At 41.0% G+C, this 18,679-nt stretch overlaps 1 pseudogene; it reads right to left on the minus strand.

The window, feature by feature from the left end:
• Positions 1-1,261: 1,261 nt before the first annotated feature.
• Positions 1,262-1,999, minus strand: LOC124979408 (putative olfactory receptor 3A4; annotated as a pseudogene).
• Between the last annotated feature and the right edge of the window lie 16,680 nt (positions 2,000-18,679).

Genomic DNA, 18,679 nt, shown 5'->3' on the forward strand with positions numbered 1-18,679 from the left:
AACATTGATGTGGCTGCATCTTTGTAGTATTCTGCTTTTAAGTCCTTTGGGTATAGGCCAAGGAGTGGGATAGCTGGGTCAAATGGTGGGTTCATTCCAAGTTTTCTAAGGAATCTCCACACTGCTTTCCAGAGTGGCTGCACTAATTTGAAACCCCACCAGCAATGTATGAGTGTACCTTTCTCCCCACATCCTCGCCAACACCTATTGCTTGTATTATTGATAATCGCCAGTCTAATTGGGGTGAGATGGAATCTTAGGGTGGTTTTGATTTGCATTTTTCTTATTACTAGAGATGTTGAACATTTTTCCATATGTTTGTTGATCGCTTGTAGATCTTCTTCTGTTGGTTTTCAACTTTAAGTTAGGGATAACAAAGATCTCCATTCAGTCAAGGAGATTTCTCCATGTGAGCCAAACCCCTTTCTCTAATTAACTGTATCAGATTTATTTTTTGTTGTCAATGGTCCAATATGAAAATATTTGACCTCCTCCCTGTGGTTTTTCTAAACAGTGTCTATTTTTTCAGAATTGGGTTTTTAATTTGTTTTCTTCTTATAGGTTTATTTCTTAAAATTGATAATCTGCAATTCCTCAACCTGGACGAGTTGCTTTGGAATGAATCAAGGAAATAAAAACTTCCTAATTCACATTTTCATGGTCCTTTTTGTAATTTTTTACTCTATATTGTCCATCCCACCTCTTCACCTTAAGATACCCTTTCTCCTAAAAGTAACTTACTACTTTTTTATTGTTTGTTCTATTTAGTTATACATGACAGCAGAATGCATTTTGATTAATTCTACACAAATGGAGTACAACTTTTCATTTCTCTGGTTGGACATGATGCTGAGAGGCAATAATTATAGGGTAGCTCATTCCAGGGTTCAAATCCAAGCTGTGGCATTCATTAACTTTGTGACTTTTAGCAAATTATTAACTTTCTGAGGTTCAGTTTTATAATATATTATTTGTTAAACTGTATCTACTTCAAAAGGTTATGGGAACTGAATGAGCTAAGAGGCCACTCCCTTAGAACAGTGGCAGGCACATGGTGGTCTAGGTGATGACTCTCATCATTTTTACTGTACCTTCCTCCTGAGCTGGTCTCTGACCCCATTCCATCATACCCACACTCTACTTCCAGTAATCACAAGGTTTCTCAGAAGCTTAAGTAGAGCCATGACATTTGTTAAGACCAGAGGCAGGGAGTGTCACTTGGGGGGCAACTTCCCCATGAGCACCCTCCACAGGTTGCCTTTCAAATCAGGGTACCTGAGACTGAGTAGATGAGTGGGTTCACTATGGGGCTAACAACAGTGTTGAGGATGCCAATGCCCTTCTCTTTGTCTGAAACCTCCAAAGAACTAAGTCTCATGTAGCTGAAGACACCTTTCCATAGAAGATGCCCACCACAGTGAGGTGGGAGCCAGATGTGGAGGAAGCCTTCTTCCTGCCCTCAGCAGAGCAGAGTCATACCACAGCAGCGACCTTGTGGGAATAGGACACCATGATAAGGACCAAGGGGGCCACACCTATGAAGGCTGCTGTTGCAAAGGGGAAATGCTCATTGTTGGGTGCTGGAGCAGGAGAGTTGGAAGACCTGGGGGAGGTCACAGTAGAAGTGATTGATCACTTTGGGGCCACAGAATTTAAGAGTAGACAAGGCAACAGTTTGCATCAGTGCTTTGGTGAAGGAAAAGACACATAATGTGCCTGCCACCTTTCTACATTCCCAACCTATATGGGTGCTGTAGGTGAGAGACTGGCAAATGGCCAGATAGAGGTCATAGGCTGTGACAGTCAGAAGAAAGCAGCCCATCCCAACCAGGGAATGGAAGAAGAGTTGTGAGAGGCATGCCCTACAATGAATGGTCTTTTTGTTGGACATGAAATGCCTCAACGTGGCAGAGACAGTGACATTGATGCTCCCAACATCTATGAGGAAAGATGAGTTTCCCAAGAAGAAGTATGCAGGCATTTGAAGTCTCGGTTCCATAAAGATGATGGCAGGGATATAAAATTACCATGAATAGTAGCTACATAAGGAAGAAGGAAGATGCAAAGAGGAGCTGTGGAGCTGGAGTCTCTGTTAAGCCCAGCAGGACAAACTTAGTCACAAGTGAATCATTTCCTGAGGCTCCCAGATCCATGACTCTTCCACCTGCAGTAGTTGGAGCAAAGTTGGAGGGTGCCAATGGTGGTAAAAGGAGAATGAGATCTTTATCACAACCACCAAGAGTGGCAATGTCCAGGAGAGTAAGGACACACAGTTTAAGGAGGAGAAAGTTAAAGATTGAGGTGTAATAAGAAAAGTCTTCAGAAATCTGACTCTAAATGGGCAAGAACAGAGGCATTGGAACTACACAAACAGAGACAGATGAACTGACAAAAAAAGGAACAAAGGTGACATTTGAAAGTCAGAGGAAGAGACAATTTTCCTGAGACCAAAATTCCAGGAAAGAAACCACAAGTCTGCAGATGGTGCCATGATATTAGTTGGGGGTACACAAGAGCCCAGAGGAAAGGGAAGCTTTGGGAGAAGGGGTAGAGATGGTCCCCATAACCTGCATCCCCATAAACTCCACATATGCCTGTCATCATATAGTCATCCCATGGTAACCTCAGGAGTTGTTTCCAGGACTCCAAAACTGGCAGATGATGCTCAAGACCCACAGATAAAGTAGGATAGTTTTGCATGTAATCTATGCACATTCTCCCACATACTTAAATCATCTCTAGATTATATATTTATATATATATATATATATACATATATATACATATATACTAACATACAATGTAAAAGTTATGTAAATAGTTATAATACTGTATCATTTAGATAATAACAAGGAAAAAATTCTGTACATGTTCAGCCCAGATGCAATTTTTTTCCAAATATATTTTTTCCATGATGAGTTGACTCCATGGATATGGAACTCACAGAGACAGAGGACTGACTGTGAGTGATGGCAGTAGTGAGACAATTACTGTGGCCCAGACTATTAAAAGATTAACTTGTGAAGCCAAGAGACTTCACCTGAACTCATCAGAAAAAGATAAAAATGCAATGACAATCAGTCAAACTGTGTGAAGACACATCATTGAAGATATTTTCAGCTCCAAATTGGAGCCTTTTAGATTTCCTAAGTTGGAAGATCATTTTGCATTTCTCCATATAGAACCTAGGAAATCTGGGTTCCAGAGTGATATTTTACTAAATTAGAAGTGACATTTTACTAAATAAGAAGACTGTAAAATGAGCTTTGAGAAGAATGAGAGTTTTGAGATTGAAACTCCTAGGTGACTGAGTGAATACACAGTAGTAGTTACCTCACTGGATACCTAGCTGACCTCTCCCAGATGGAGTCTTGAGTACGCAGAGAACCAGACCCCGAATTCCATTCTGCTTCCAATTCCACCACCAATTAGTACCTTGCTCTTCTTTCTGTTGGATCTAATTACTCATCATGTAACCCATGTAGTATCATGGGCCTGATGACCAAATAAAGTCACAGTTACAGAGAGATCCAAGATGGCGGACTAGAGGGAGGCTGCGTTCCTTGTAGCTCCATAACTCCGGTTTCAAGCAGACGATATCTGTGTCTTGATTGCTCACTGCCGGGCACCTATCATCCGCCATTTGCCTGCCCCTCACCTGTCCATTGCCTGCCTTACACCTATCCATCACCCAACACACGAGGTTCACCTCCTGATCTTCTGACAACAGTCAGCAAACTGATCGCCCACCACCAGTGGAGCACCAGCTACCTGATGTTGCCTGGAAGTTCACTGTTACAGTACCTGCAGGTTTGATTACACATGGCTGCCGCCATTTTGAGACAACAGCCAGGTCCTGTAGGACCCCTGGCCAGACTGACTGAGCCCCATCTCCAGGATCCCTCAGACCGACTGATCACTCCCTGCCTCTGGGGCCCTCACATCGACTGACTGCTCCCTGCTGCCAGGATCCCCAGACCAACTGACTGCGCCCTATCACCGGGACCCCAGACCAACTGATTGCAACCGGCCTCCAGGATCCTACAACCATACCAAACACACCCGACCTCCAGGACCCCTGCCTGACCAACTGCATCCCACCTCCAGGACCTTCTGCTGACCACATCCACACCCTGAGCTGCAGCTCCCCATTTGCCAACACATTTCAAAGCCAGAGCGGCCATCTTGGATAATCCTGAAAGCCATAGCTCCGATCTTTAGGTGGGGCAAAACCCATCTTGAGACACCTGCTGGAGGCTTGAAGCTCATTGTCAGGTACCTCTCATGCATCAGGCTACTGAACTCTGGGAGGTTTCATTACTATATGACTGTTATACTATAGATTTTCTTTTTTCTCCTTATTGAAAAAATTTAAGGTTTTATTTCTTTATTTTTCTTGCTCTCTTTTCCTTTTGTTTACCTGTTCCCTCAAAGTCTCTTTCTCCATTTTTTGCATGCTAACATCCAATTTCTTTTGATTACACTCTCACCCTTTCTATTATCTAGAACTTCTATATATTCTTTTCTTATCCCACTAATAGCCACATTCTACATCCCTCTGCATCCTCTTTGTCCTCCATTTGAAACTGCAGACCTTATTGCAAATTTGTTTGTTTTACTGAAGATAATATTTGAATTCATTCTGCTTATTATCACAATTTTGTTATTGTCCTCATAGGGGTTATTTGGTCTAGGATTGCATAGTGTCTGAATTGGGCACTGCTGATATTGATCTCCCCTTAAAGAAAGGGTTTTGGAAACCTATAGGGCCACTATAAGCCTATAGGGGGAAATCTGTAATATCCCGGATCTGTACTGCTAGAGGGGAAGATACATGAATGACATGAAAAAACAAGGGAAGAAAATGATCCAAACAAATCTAGATTCTATATTAATAGAATCCAATGACAGTATGTTAGAAGAAATGTCAGAAATGGACTTCAGATTATACATGATTAAGATGATTCCTGAAGCAAAGGATGAGATAAGAGAGCAAATGCAGGCAATGAATGATAGTACCAATAAGCTGAAAGAGCAAGTGCAGGAAGCAAAGATCATTTCAGCAAAGAGAGATTCTCAAAGTCACAGTTACAGAGCCATGAATGATAATCATGTGTGAGGGCCATTCCTTAGCCTCAAATTGTCCACCCCAACAAAATACATGATGACCCATCTTGACTTCTGTTGGAGTGGTAGATATTTAATTCACTCAACTGGAACCTAATCCACATAGAAAATGGTTTGTGTCAAAGAGTCCCCCAAGGCAAAAGGCATGAAAAAACACATCATGATGAATAGTGCCCTCAGGTCCATAATGGGTCAATCGCCATCTATGGGTCTGGCCTTTCTGCATGGACATATTCTTACCATTACCTCTGATTCAGTCTCTCCAAAGCGAACTGCCCTCTTTCCACTCCATCTGCTCTTCATTGAACTATTTTGGTAAAAGCCTCACCATTCTCCCAGTTAGTGTGGCTCAAAAACTTAGTCTTCACTGACTCTGCCTCCCTTTGCCCTCTGACAGTCAAATACCCAAGTCCCACTGGAGCTCTTGCAAGGGAAGGAAAAGCCATTCCAGAGTCCAGAGACATAGAAACCTAGTTGTGAGTGTGCAGAGAGGGGTCTTGGAAGGCATTCACCTACTTAAGAACAAGCCCTTTATAGGCAAAGAAGAGGGACAGTCATGCTAGCCCAGTGGACTCCACAGAAGGAGAGCTTACAAAGGACTGATGGACATAGGGACAAACAACTTTGCTCACATCATTTCCACATTGGGATTTTTCTCCTCCACATTGTTACCCCTTGGAGGCTTCAGAAATTAGTGCCTTCTAGGGGGACCCAGAGTCAGGTAAACATCTGCCTTTTCCAAACAGATAATGATCTCCAGTACCTTTAAGTTGTTTTGAACTTTCTCATTGTTTCCAAGCACAATCTTCATGAATGCACAAAAAATTATTCATTTATTTTACATATGGGTTTTAGAACACTTATTAAGAATCAATGATCTCATTTCCAGCATTTTATAGAGTTAAATTAGTCTTAAAAGTCTTACAGTCTAGGAAGTCATGCAGTGTTGGAAACAGAGATGAGATTTAGGGTTTCTGGTTTAGTCCAGGCTGGCATTTTAAAAGAGGAAGTGACTTGAGACCCTTTAGCATTGCCTGCAACAGGGGGAGAGGTGGAAGGTGGAGTCTGAGATGAGACGTGCTCCTAGTTCATTCCTGGAAAAGTGTCCACACCAACATCTCTCAAGGTCATCTCACATCACATTACCATCCTCAAATCCAGCTTCTCTTCTAGTCTCAAACAAATGTCTTCCCTTTTTCTCTGCTCTCATGGTACAATGTGGACCCTGTAGCATCTCGTTCTAGATGTTTTCCAGCCTCATGCCTCCAACATCATAAAAGTTTAGAGCATCTTCTAGACCAGGACCACCCTACTTTTACTAAATCCTGAAAGTGAGTTTAGGCAGCAAAATAAATTTTAACAACTCCTTGTTCATTAATAAAGATTTCCCACTGGCTTAAAGCTGTCACAGGCCAAGAGGGGTTGGTAGAGAATTAGGATGAGCTGAGATTCCTGTTGACTGCTTTCTGTGGAAGGTACCTCTAGTTACAGGAACCAAACAGAACCCATCATATGTATTTCCTTCCAATGGTTTAACAAAGGCTTTTTGTTGTTGTTGTTTTCTTCCTAGAGGTTTCCATTTCTCATGAGATGAGAAAACTCAATGTGGGAAGACCGATTGCAGGTCTTCTGTCTTCTTGGAAACCCCAGAAGCTCTGGGGTCTGGGTCACGTGACCTTCCTTTATACTCTCACAGTAATCTGAAGGTGACCCTCAATTATCTCCATCCCAGACACTGCTCTGTTGGCTCTCATTCCTGTGTGTGCATATTTCTATGTGAAGAACCCACAGGGACCTCAAGAAGTACAAAAAAAAGTGTATTGTGCACCCCTTTTATACAAAAATGTATGTGTGTGCATGTGCACACACACAAGCTAGTAGAACCACATGACTTATGGTGGAAACATTTACAAATAAAAGGTAGCAGAAAACAGTGATCCCCTGCACCTCCCTGTCCCACACAGAATGAATTCCAGGGTGAGCCTCACTAGACTGGACACACAATGGCAAGCTTTTCAGTAGAGAGGCACTCCACCCCCACAAACACTGTTCATATTGATAAGAACTGGGAGTGGGAGTGGGAGTGGGATTGGGAGCATGTAGGCAAGTGGCACAACAGCTGGTGCTTCCTGGATGAGGGTATAACTGTTTAAACAGGGCAGGCTCCAGTGGAGCTCAGCCACCATTAGTCCATTCTTCCACTGAGCTGCTGAGTCAACTTCTTAGCTACTAAGAAAGGAGATGCTACTCCACACTCTCTAATGGAGATGGGAATGTGCCATTCAGTTATTGAGCAACCATTAATTCAGTCAGGCAATGTGATAGTCAAGACATGACCCAAAACAGACATGGTCCCTGCACACGTGGAGTTTACTGCCCCATGAAGAAGTCAGTGTGTTAACCAGTTATCCCCTGATCACTGTGTCTCTGGATGCCATGAGTGTTTGCAAACGTACACACATTCACACACATGCATTTTAATATTTTATTTTGTTCATGAAAATACAAGGGGTTGAGTAAAATTTTATTTTCAGCTTTCTTAAAAACCAATCTTTATATTTGAGCATCATTTAATGTACTCTTCTTCAAAATGTTATGATTTTCTAGTATGCTATAATGTTGCATATGCTAAAATTTGCTTAACCAATGGACATTTAATTCCTAATATTTCACTATTATCAATAATAATGCAACCAAGTCTTTGCATCTCTGATTTTTGTCCATATTCTGAGAATTTTCTACCCTTTAATTTGTTCAAGGACCTTGTCTCATCCACTAATAGCCCAAATTCACAAGATTAGATTCCTGTTACCTCATAACGAAACAAAATGACTTAATTACTTATATTTTATATAAAAGAAAGATAAACACATGGTCTTCATATCCCCTACATATATTCTTCATATTGTTTTCCTGTGTCTTTGTTTTAAGGGAGTTCTGACTGGCAGCTTGGGTTTTTATTATTTTATTGATTCTTTTTAGTTATACATGAGTGTAGAATTCACTTTAATATAATTATACAAGTGTGGAATATATCTTATTCTAATTAGAAATCTGTTCTTTTGTATGTAAACAATTGTGGAATTCACTGTGATGTAGTCATATAAACATATGTAAATCATTTCTGATTCATTTTAATTCTTTTCTTTTTCCTATTCCCCCTCCCATCCCTTCATTCCCTTGTGTCTAATCTATTGAACTTCTATTCTCCCCTTCATCCCCCTTAATTGCGCATTAGCTTCCACATATCAGCAAAAAATATTCAACCTTTGGATTTGGGGGACTGGCTTATTTCACTTAGCATGATAGTCTCCAGATTCATTCATTTACTTGCAAAAGTTATAAAATCATTCTTATTTATGGCCAAGTAATATTCCATTGGGTATATAATACCACATTTTCTATTTGAAGGACACCTGGCTTTGTTCCAAAGCTTACTATTGTGAACTGGGTTCCTATAAACATTAATGTGACTGCACTGCTGTCACAATGTCTTTCAGATACTGTTTTAGTCAACTTTTTCACTCCTGTGACTAAATAATCTGACCAGCAAAATTATAGAGGAGGAAAGATTTGTTTGAGGGTTCACAGTTTCAGAGGTCTTAGTTCATAGAAGGCTGGTTTCATTCCTCAGGGCTCAAGGTAAGGCAGAAGACCACGGTGGAAGAACATAGCAAGGGAATGCATCTTGCATCATCAGGAAGCAGAGAGAGAGAGAGAGAGAGAGAGAGAGAGAGAGAGACTCCATTTTCTAGATATAAAATATATACTCCATAGCCATGCCTCAATTCCCACCTCCTCCAGTCACATCCTACCACTTCAATTAATCCCACACAGGATTAATTCACTGATTGGGTTAAGACTCTTACTACCCAATCATTTCTCCTCTGAACCTTCCTGCATTGTCATTCATGTGAGCTTTTGGGGGACACCTCAAATCATAACATCCAAATCATAACAGACATATACCAAGAAGGATTGTTGGGTCAAATGGTGGTTCCATTCCTAGTTTTTAAGGAATCTCCATACTGCTCTCCAGACTGGTTGCACCAATTTGCAGTCCCTCCAGCAATGTATGAGTATTCCTTTTCCCCCATATTCTTGCTAACATTTATTATTACTTGTATTCTTAATAATTGCCATTCTGACTCAAAAAACTTAGCACAAAAAACAAAAAACTTAATCAATGAATGAGCAAAAAAACTGAACAGATACTTCTCAGAGGAAGAAATATGAATAGTCAAAAAATATATGAAAAAATGTTCAGCATCTCTACCAATTAGATAAATGCAAATTAAAACTACACTGAGATTTTAAATCACTCCAGTCAGAGTGGCAGTTCTGAAGAATACAAGTGACAATAATTGGTGGCTTGGTTGTCAACAGAGGTATTTAATGTAGTTAACTATGAAAGAAAAGGAAAAAGGCATTTATTTGGTAAACATGGCAAATTCAGAACCCTCATGTAATAAAGATCATGTGGTGAAGGGAAGCAAATTTCTTTGTATTTTTAGACAATTTAATCCATATAAGTACTTTTGATGATGATGATGATGATGATGATGATATTTACAATTAGTTGATAGGGATGTGGATTTTATTCAAGAGCATGAGGTTGCAACAATGCCCACACTTCAGTTCCCCATAGTGCTAAAAGATTCTATGTCTGTTTTTCTGATTATTTTTCTATTTGACTAATAATACTTTGCCCCATGCATTTTATTTCTAATGCATTTCATAAACAGAACATTGATACAGGCATAATAATATTACACATGCAGTGGTGCTCTTACCTTTAGAATCAAAATTACTTTATCTTGGAATTCAGACAAACCTGGCAGCACTGGATCCCACCAGAGTCAATATGCATGGGGATGATAGAGCTTCCTGGGAGAGGGCAGACCAAGTTCATATGCTCACGTTCAGTGACAATGGGTACAACATTAGAAAAATCTTGTCTTCTGGTGCCATTCCTCTTTGGTCTACCTCCCAGCATGCTGGATTCAAGGAAAAGAGCTTCAGTAACAAATCCTGTATAAATGGTATATATGAGAGGGATAAACCACTACTCATTTGCTTTTGGAGTGCTTATTTCATGCAATATTTTTTGTGTGTTCTCTACACCAGTGCCTATAGCTGTTATTCATTTATATCCATAGCTGCATTGCATCGCATTGTATTATTTCTTTTCTGTTTGAAGATATTCTGCTTCTGTGAATACTCTCACACACATCTCCTGGTGCACACATACAAGAATTTCTCTAAGGTCTCTAAGTAGGAATCAAATTAAAGCAACTCAGGTTTAAAGGAAAAAAAATATTTTCTAATGTGCCCCTCACATATGTTGAACTTCCTGGGACCCTCCCAGTGCCACCATGTTTGTCTGAGTTCCAAGGGAAACTAATTAATTCTTAAGTTGAGAGTACCACTGCCTATGCAATATTGTTACAGCTGTATTAGTTTTGTATTTATAAAATGCAATAAAAAAAATGAACGGGGAAAAGTGTATTCAATCAAACAAAAATAATCAGATAGACATCAGAATAAAATTTGATGGTATCAACTGCAGTGTGTAAGAGTTTTTATTGCTCTCTGTTCTTATTAAAACTTGATATTATCTCATTTCTTCATTCAGCTCAACATATAAGTGTAAAATGGTATTTACATTGTGATTTTATCCTGCATTTGCTAGATTACCAATAATTCTGAGTTTTCTATGTTCATTGACCATTGTTGTATCCTCTTCTGTGAGATTTGTTTATATGCTTTGCCTGTTTTCTATTGAGTCTTTGTATTTTTCTCATTGGTTACAAAAGTTTTAATATGTTTTGGATACTTCAGAATAGCTATGTTTCACAAAATAATTTTTAATCCATGGCTTATCTTTTTACTTATTAAACAGCTTGAAATTTTAGGTAAAACTAATTTCTCAGTCTTTTTTAAATAAAATTAATGCTTTGGGGGTTTCTTTAAGAAGCATTTACCTCCTTAAAAAATCATAAGAATACTCCATAGGACATATTTAAGAGCATACTATGTTTTAGAATTTATTATATTTTAAAATATTTAAGATTTTACATTGTTACTCTCCAATGTAAGTATCTCATCTACCTGAAACTGGGTTTTGTACATTGAACGTGCAATGAGAAAGAGTGTCATCTTTTCCTCCACAGATCCTTGATTGCCCCACAGTTGTTTACCAAGATGCCTGTTTCCTACTGCTCTGCAGTCTACCCGTGCCATGTGTCAAATTTCCACATATTATTGACAGGCTCTCTATTGTGTTGTTTTGGTTCATTTCTCTAATTTTGCTCAAACATGACCTGTCTTAATTACCGTCCCTTTAAAATATGTTATAATGGGCTGGAGCTGCCTAGTAAAACAGAAAGTTACACCCTGGGTGGTGGCAGTTTTTAACTGGAGTTGGAATCCAGAGCTGAGGTCTGGGCTTGCCAGAGTGAGCATGCCGTGGATGTGCCCCAGGCTGGTCCATTGCCTAACACGTACCGGGGACTTTGACAAGTCTAATGGCAAGCATCTGAAGTGGCCACTAACCCTTTCCCAATGGGCCAGCATCCTGTAGTGGAGATATCCAGGACTGCATCATGAAGGAGCTGCAAAAGACTGGCACCAACATGAGAGTCTTCATTGAGGACAGAGACAGAGCCCCAGTGATGGGCCTCAATTGCTTTTGAAGCAGTTGGAAGAAGAGGGAAGGGAAAATCTTGTGGAAAAGTTGTTAAAATCATGTTTTGGGCTTGAGTTCCAGCTTTGCCACTTCCTAGCTCTATAACATCAAGCAAGTTACTAACCGTCTTTGAGCCCCAGTTTCCGAAAGTACAGCAAATAATCAAGCTTCATCAAAGACTTTTCAGGAAGATTAGGTGAGAAAATGCACAAAAACAAAGTAACTATTAGTGATGGCTATTTGATCGTTACTATTAATAAGTACCTTACATATGTCATTTTATATAATTCTCAGGCCAACCCCAGGTGGTTGGAAATATTATTCTGCTTTCACAGATGAGGAAACTGATGACCAAGAAGTTCAGCAGCTGGTCCTAAGTCAGTTAAGTCATGATTAACAAATGGAAAAAAACAGTTTGACTATAGACTGACCATATCAGTGTACTTCATAAATATCAAGAGCTGGGGCCCTATAGCTAGGGAAATGCAAGCTCTCCATCTGGTGGGAAATAAGGGTTGAAATAGAGCAGGACACTTAAGGAGAGTCAGACAACCTGTCCACATTTTCTGCCGATTAATCTCATCACCAGACCCTCAACTTCTAATTAGGCCTAGAAAATCATAGTATGGGGTGACATCCCTAGAGGCCCTAGAACACTCTTAACTCAATTCAGCTTTTCCACTATCACTTCCAAAGTCATTATGTGATCCCCCTATCCCCACAAGATGCAATCCCAGCAGCCCCCACTAACATGGTTCTGAGAGGGAAAGCACTGCATTCCTGAGGACTCATTAGGAAACCATGTTTGGAGAAAGCTTCTCCCTTTTGCCTCTTTCTTCCACCTCCTTCTCACATCCAGATCAAGGCAAACCTGGGGGTTGACTAAGAGCTCTCACTATGGCCAGAAATCTGAGGAAATAAACCATTTGTTCTGGGGATGCTGGTCTGGCTCTAGCACATCATTAACTCCATGGGTGACTTTGGAAAGATGAATAAACTCTGGACTTCCATATTCTTGTTTGATAAAATGGAATGAATAACCATCTATTTACCCCATGGAACTATTATCAGGGGTGGAGTAGAGAATTAGGTAAAATCTTTTTAAGAAAAATCAAAAGCATCACAAAGTCACAAAGCACCATTACTGGATTCATTAGATGCTTAGATTGTTTATAGGTTTGAGGCTCCCCAGACTCCCTCTCCTTCCTGGGAGAGCTAATTTCTGAGGTCCCCATAGCATTGCAGTGGATGGAGTTCTAGGACAAGATGATCTCATCTATCTTTCATTTTCTTATATATTGTCCTTCCTTGTTCTCTGGGGCTAGGGCCTGATCAGTGCCTCAAATTCTTCCTTTCCCTTCTGCAGAAACCTTGCTGGCTATTGTACCTGTAACAAGGTGAGTAGTCTCCAGCAACTTGAGGCACCAAGTTGTTACTAAGTGAATCAAACCTCTCATTTCACAGGGGTTTCTGTAGGGAGAGTCTTGCTCAGGGAAACACATCAAAAGAGAGAAAGGGCTGGAACCCTCCTATCTCAGGCCACTATATCAGATACTCACATCAGATGGTAAAGGGTTTAGCTGGAGTGTCAAAGCAGGGGGCCATGAATGCTCTATAAGTGTGGCCTGAAGCTCATGCTGGACACCTAGTAATTTTAATCTAAAAGAACCTCTTTACTCAAGGTCATCATCATAATCTTAGGTGCATAAATGGTGCTTGTCCTAGAATCTTGGTAAAGACAAATTCACCTCTACAGAGTAAGGATTATAGAGCTGCTTTCTGATGTGTGATTTTCTTGCCTATTCTTTTTTATTCACAGGGCCTACCCTTCTATTTGTCAAATGTTTGGGACTTTTTTGTGAAAAGGAAAATGTCATATGAATGGGTAAATTTAACTGTTCCCAAATGATTCCTTAGAAATGCCCCCATCTAGACAAAGAGAGCTGAATTTCCTACAGCAGTACGTCTGTGCCTGAGCACATACAAATCTCTTACCATCATGCATAAACTCCAGCTCATTCAGAAAAACTTTTCCAACTTCTAAAGCCCAATCTAATGCCCTCTTTCACTGATCTTGTTGATCTTATAGTCTTAGTTTCAAAGTTCACTCACTCATTTATTTCAGAAATATCAAATATCTTCTGTATATAACCTACTATGACAGGCATTGAGAATGCAGTCAAATCAGGCATAAATCCCTCTGCAACCCAGAGTGGAGGGGAGGTGCGTTCTATAGAGAAATGACAGTGTAAGAAGTTAACAGAGATGAGAGCTCTGACGTGTACGACTCAAGAGTGATGGGAGTCTCCACACTGCTTTCCAGAGTGGTTGCACTAGTTTGCAGCCCCACCAGCAATGTATGAGTGTACCTTTCTACCCACATCCTCGCCAACACCTGTTGTTGCTTCTATTCTTGATAATCGCCATTCTAATTGGGGTGAGATGGAATCTTAGGGTGGTTTTGATTTGCATTTCTCTTATTACTAGAGATGTTGAACATTTTTCCATATGTTTGTTGATTGCTTGTAGATCTTCTTCTGTGAAGTGTCTATTCATTTCCTTAGCCCATTTGTTGATTGGATTATTTGCATTCTTGGGGAGGGGGGCAAGAATGGAGGAAGGAAGGACTGTATAGAGGGAAAAGAGGGGTGGGAGGGGTGGGGGGGAAGGGAAAAAATAACTAAATGAATCAAACAGCATTACTCTATGTAAATTTATGATTACACAAATGGTATGCCTTTACGCCATGTACAGAGAAACAACATGTATCCCATTTGTTTACAATAAAATAATTAAAAAAAAGGAAAAAAAAAGAGTGATGGGAGTTTAGTGAAAGGAGTTTGGGATGGGGAAGAACCATAATAATTTCGTATATCTTTGGTTTTCCTTCCCTAGATTTGCTAGAGAATTATTTTATTTTATTTCTAACTGATCTTTAATGATTTTTGAGCAATTCTTGTGTTCTCTTTCTGGAATCTTCAGGGAGAATCTATTTCTTGCCTCCTTCAGCTTCTAGAGGCTGCTGACATTCCTTGACTTGTGACCACATCACTCCAGTTTCCACTTCTAACACCACATTGCCTTCTCCTCATCTGTGATAAAATACCACTGCTTCTCTCTTCTAAGAATACTTGAGATGAAATTTAGGTACCACCTGGTGATCCAGATAATATCCCACCTCAAGATCTCTAACTGAAAAATCTCCCTCTTAACTCTTATCAAGTGGAGTCCAGAGATTAGGTTGGATATCATTATGGTCCATTATCCTGCCTACCACAGCCAGGGAGAGAATTCTTTGCAGACAGTAAATTGTTTTCTCTTGATTTATTAAATGGGATTTCCTTTCTCATAGAATGCTGAGACCTGATCCTGATTATTTTGGAGGCAGAGGTAAGTGGATGAAGTTCTTGAGGAAGACATGAATAACCTTGTGAGAGATCTGTTCCATAGTAGACATTTACCTGGTCTTCAGGCAAAAAGAACTTGCTCTCCTCTAGCAAAGAGGAGAGTGCTCTGACTTCAGAAAGTGGGTTTAGGGTAGTCTGAGGATGCTAAATTCTCATGCTTATTCACTCAGACATGCCTATCCCAGGACTCAGATTCTCACTTCTTCCCTACCAGGGCATAGGAGGTCAGCCTAAGCTATACACTCAGCCTCCCTGGATGCACTGTTGTCTTATAACTGAATCCTAGGCCTGATTTTCAGCATTATGTGCATGTGGCTGCAGAACAGTCATATCTCACCAAATGTTACATTGGAAGACTTCTGGATTTTATTACATATTCTGAGTTGATGTTGGCTAACCTGGCCCAATTATTCCATTTCTTCCCATCTTCTATCCATAGTCTTAAAATTCCATAGTTTTGATTTTTGCTGTGGTTAACACACTAGAGCTTATATATCAGCATTTCACCTTCCACCTGTACCTCATCTCTACCTGCCACCAGTGAGTCTTAATGATTATGATGTTATTATCACATGCTGAGGATTGTCACCAACTCCACCTACTCCAAGTCATGGTGAATATGTTCTGGAATTCCATCTCAAGGATATGCTTTCTAGGGTTACTCCCAATACTCCCTTAGTTGGCTTCCTGCCAAAACAGAACTTACGACAAGATCATCAAGAGTATGTGTGTGCGTGTTTGTCAGGAAGTCATGTCAGGGAGCAAGACTGGGATTATTTATTTGAAAGATGATTCCAGGGTATAAGACTGAATTATGAAGACAGGAAGACAGAGAAAGAAGACCAGTGCTTTACTAAGGGACACATTGCCAAAATCCCCGCTACATACAGCAGAGACTTAATTGTGCAAGAACATACCGAGTGTCTCCTGGAATTGTGTGAAGAAGTAGGCAGAATTTGTCATTCTCTCCTTTGTCCCACTGTCAAGTTGACTCTGCATTTCTGAGCCCCACATGTGCTCAGGTGGAATAAATTCCTCCATTGTTCATGGTATCAGAGAATCCCAAGGAAGAGGCTTCACTGTGGGCTTGCAATGAGAAGCTTACAGGGAAGTGTCCACCCATCATGGATGAAATAAGAAGACAGGCTAAACATATGTCAGTTAGGACCTCCAATGTGTCTGCTATAACCTACTTCATAGAATTGTGAGGATTGAAAGAGATGTCAGAACTGCAAAGTTCTTAGTTATGTAGCTATGTACATAACAGGTTCCCATTCATAGTATCAATTCATGGTTGATGCATTGTCAAATCTCTACTAGCAGCTTAATAAATCTTAATTCATTTAGTGCTCACCACAATGCTCCATGGCAGAGGATATGCCCATGTCATAGATAAGAAACTGAGGCCCAAAAAGGTTCAGCAGCTTACCCCAAATCAAACTACTAATTACCAGAAGAGCCTGTCTGTCTATAATATTGTTTGTACTACACCACACTTCCCTGGTAGAAGAGAGAATACTCTCTCAGGGAATGGGGGAGGGGTAAGTAATTATTATGGCAATAGGAGCTGCAGGAACACCCTTCAACTTTCCCACATCTTCAATTCATTTTGACCTTCACCAGGGCTCTCAATTTCTAAGGAACTGGATTAGAGAATTATATTGGTAGAGAGCATCCCAGGAGTCCTAACTTGAGAGAGTTCCTAAGTTCCTCTTCCAGAGTCATTATAGTATCCTCATGTCAGTCCCAGGTGCCCCTGCTAACAAGGCTCTGAGAGAAAGAGATTAAGTACCACATTCCCAAGGGCTCCACAGGAAGTTGGTTTGGGGTTTTTTTTGTTTTTTCTTTTTTTGTGCTGGGGAATCAAACCCAGGGCCCTGTGCTTGTAAGGCAAGCACTTTACCAACTGAGCTACATCCCCAGCTCAGGAAGCTGGTTTTGAAGAAGCTTCTCCGTCCTACCTTTCCTCTGGGGACACCTCCTCCTCCCAAGGTCCAAGGAAGGTCTGGAAATTGGCTTGTCTCTGTTCAAACACCCTGGCCTGACACCTGGGGAAGAAAACTCTCCTTTAGGAAACCCATGTCCAGTCCCAGCCACACCTCTCACTTCCTGGGGGGCTGTGAGGATATGGACAAGGCCTCCCAGGCCTCAGTGATCACACCATTAATCAGAGCTGCATCATCTGCCCTCACTCCCTGCCCACAAAGCCAGAGCTAGAGGAAACCTAAATTCCAGAAAGTGTGAGATGTTTCCATGTATATGAGGGACTTGAAATAATCCCTTCATTGTCTCTCACTCCCCATCCTTGTCCTCTTTCCTGGGAGGGCTAATGTCTGAATCCTGTGGTAAAGATCCTGCAACAGAGTCGACATCTGCTTGCTCTTCCCTCAGCTGCACTCCTGACATGGAGCCCCTCGCTTTCTTCTGGGTGGGTAACTGGGTCTGTAGTTCTTTTCTGGAAGAAATCTTGCTGGCTTCTATTCCCGTTCCAAGTGAGTATTCACACAAGTCCTTCCTCTGCTCTTACAAAACAGAGAAGGGGCTTCTGTTGCCATCAACTCAAACCTGATGTTATCCAAGGTGCAATGATGCCCCAGAAATGGAAAAGAAGAAGTAGGGGAAGAGTGAGGACAATGGTCCAGAGATCCAGGTTCCTTTTTTGTTCACCCTTGCCCAGAACCCCCTCTCTTGAATGAAGTGTGCTCTCTGTTATTTTAGGAGTGAGTATGAGGGAATGTGCTGAGTCCAGTTCAGTGTCCAGGGTCTTCAGCATCAGGAAGCCTAGACACTTCCCTCCATTGAAGGCCTGGTTGGGCTTCTCACCACTGGGAGCATGTAGGGATGACTGGAGTTCCAGAGCAGGGACTGTTGCCGCTCAGTGAGGGTAGCCGCCAGTGTGGTCATGCAGGAGAGCTCCTCAGGGGGCCACACGTGAGCCTCTCAGACTCTCTGTATAACCTGGGGCATTAGAATCCCATGGGTATTAAGCAAGTTCATGTCAGCCCACCTGAGGGTTGGCAGCAGCTCTCTCATGGCTCTTCTCTCAGGTTCTGATTCATCTCTCCATAAGGTGGACCCCTCCAAATAATAAGGGCCTTATGTGGGGTAAGATCATGTGAGGAGGAATGTGTCAGCAGGTGAAATGCTGCAGGACCAGTTTATCTCATCAACACAAAGTCAACCCTGCAACCACCTTGCACCCTGCCCTCACCCTTCACCTCCATTAAGTCATACTAATCCATGAAATCTAGCCTAATTCTAGTGTGTCCAGACAGTCCTCCATGACAACTCCAGCTCATACTAATGCTCTCTTTTGCTGGAATCATATGGACACTTGAATCATCCACTTGTTTATTTAAGACATATTGGATACCTACTATGATAAAATATTGTGATGAGTCTTTCTATTGAAAGAGTGAATTGAAAGAGTGACATTTGTTCTGTCCTCAAGTCACAG

This window comes from Sciurus carolinensis, chromosome 3 (assembly GCF_902686445.1).
Source record: "Sciurus carolinensis chromosome 3, mSciCar1.2, whole genome shotgun sequence".
NCBI classification, from domain to species: Eukaryota; Metazoa; Chordata; class Mammalia; order Rodentia; family Sciuridae; genus Sciurus; species Sciurus carolinensis.